The sequence below is a fragment of the Eleutherodactylus coqui genome, chromosome 13 (assembly GCF_035609145.1).
Source record: "Eleutherodactylus coqui strain aEleCoq1 chromosome 13, aEleCoq1.hap1, whole genome shotgun sequence".
Taxonomy (NCBI): domain Eukaryota; kingdom Metazoa; phylum Chordata; class Amphibia; order Anura; family Eleutherodactylidae; genus Eleutherodactylus; species Eleutherodactylus coqui.
Genome location: NC_089849.1, coordinates 88,201,916 through 88,203,946, shown reverse-complemented (window position 1 = coordinate 88,203,946; position 2,031 = coordinate 88,201,916). Strand labels below are relative to the sequence as shown.

The 2,031-nt window shown below is 46.6% G+C and overlaps 1 non-coding gene across 1 annotated transcript; it reads right to left on the bottom strand.

Annotated features, from left to right (window-relative positions):
• Positions 1–578: 578 nt before the first annotated feature.
• On the bottom strand, positions 579–685 carry LOC136588839 (U6 spliceosomal RNA). Its single transcript, XR_010787646.1, has one exon. It is a non-coding gene; the product is annotated as a U6 spliceosomal RNA (small nuclear RNA).
• Between the last annotated feature and the right edge of the window lie 1,346 nt (positions 686–2,031).

The window sequence follows — 2,031 nt, the reverse complement described above, 5'->3', positions numbered from 1 at the left end:
AACAAAAAATAACGGCTGCTCTATCTTTCTGCGATGTGCGATTCTTTTTATCTCCCAGGTTTCGCTATGGAGCCGCTTCTTTTTATCGCCTCGCAATGCAACAAGATTGTGTTGCGATGCAATTTTGATAATGGAAAGTCCTATTCATTTTCGCAATAAAAAATTGTACATTTTTTATCGCGCAATTTTATTGTGGCCGTCAGCACTGCGATGGGAGATTATTCTAAAAAAAAAGCATTGCTGGCAACCAAATATTGCAGACACAAAATAGGGGGTCGCCCGTGTGAAAGTCGCCTAAATGATCCTTTTACTCCGATATTGTAATCACTCACTTATAACAACGTTACAATCACACAGACAAAAGTGTCATCCCACAACTTCTGGGGGGGGTTACACTGTACGGGGTTATGGCGCCTCGGGTACATTTGCTGTATGCCTGTAGTCACATGGCACAAAAAATACACCTTTTAGTGGTGGCACCGTGAGACAATTATTATTATTACTCCAAGTTAAAACCTATAAGGAGAAAAAAATGTTATGTTAGAATTTTTTTTTAATTCTAATTGAAGAATGGGTGCAAAAATATGGAACGCCTCACGAATTTGCGTGTCATCCTTGCGCAGGGGCCATGCTAATCTTCTCTGTATCGTTCCAATTTTAGTATATGTGCTGCCGAAGCAAGCACGATACTGCAGACAGCACCGGCGGTATTTATGGTCCCGCGGGAGAGAAGTTCTTACATTGTGGAGAGATTACTTTTATAAATTAAAAATAATGTATCCTGCTGTGATATTTTACCTAATATGTCATGCCTGTAATAATAAAACCCATTAATATAGAGTATTTTGGCCAAACGGAAGAGCATTTTGTGACAATGTTATATGCAAATGAGAAGAAGCTGCAGTGCATGCTGGGAAGAATGCTGGTCTCGGAATACGGACCTTGTACCACAGAAGGCGCAGCTGGTGTGGAATGTACTGCGGATGACTGCAGCGTTCTGCTTCCATCAGGAGAGCAGCTGCTCACTGCTGCACCACTGGCTGACGGTCACATTAGGACGTGATTGCCGGCTCACGCCTACTGCTGCTGGACGTGGCGCTATAGCATTAGGGCTGGGCGTGCAGCAGTGCAGCGCCTTCTGCCCACCGGTCTGCCCTGGCCGGAGTACAGCGATGCGTGCCCTTACCTATCAGCTGACAAGTGTGCTCGGCCGCACACACAAGGGGGTCACAGGAATGTCCCACAACATTGTCACACTTCCGTGGCTGCCAGGTCAAATTTATCACCAAGATAACATGTATGGGACCATCTGGGAGACCAACTTCTACAACCTACAACTTTGCATGATCTAAAGGTTCAGTTACATAGCAAATGTGGAGCAATATGCCACAGGATACCATACAGAACCTGTATGCCGCCATGCCCGCCAGTATCACATCTGGTATACAAACTAGAGGCAGTGCAACAGGGTACTAGAGCCTCCATGCCTGTCTGTATCACATCTTGTATCCAAGCTAGAGGCAGTACAACAGGGTACTAGAGCCTCCATGCCCACCCGTATCACATCTTGTATCCAAGCTACAGGTGGTACAACAGGGTACTAGAGCCTCCATGCCTGCCTGTATCACATCTCGTATCCAAGCTAGAGGTGCTACAACAGGGTACTAGAGCCTCCATGCCTGTCTGTATCACATCTTGTATCCAAGCTAGAGGCAGTACAACAGGGTACTAGAGCCTCCATGCCCGCCCGTATCACATCTTGTATCCAAGCTAGAGGCGGTACAACAGGATACTAGAGCCTCCATGCCCACCTGTATCACATCTTGTATCCAAGCTAGAGGCGGTACAACAGGGTACTAGAGACTCCATGCCTGTCTGTATCACATCTTGTATCCAAGCTAGAGGCGGTACAACAGGGTACTAGAGCCTCCATGCCCGCCCGTATCACATCTTGTATCCAAGCTAGAGGCGGTACAACAGGGTACTAGAGCCTCCATGTCCGCCTGTATCACATCTTGTATCCAAGCTAGA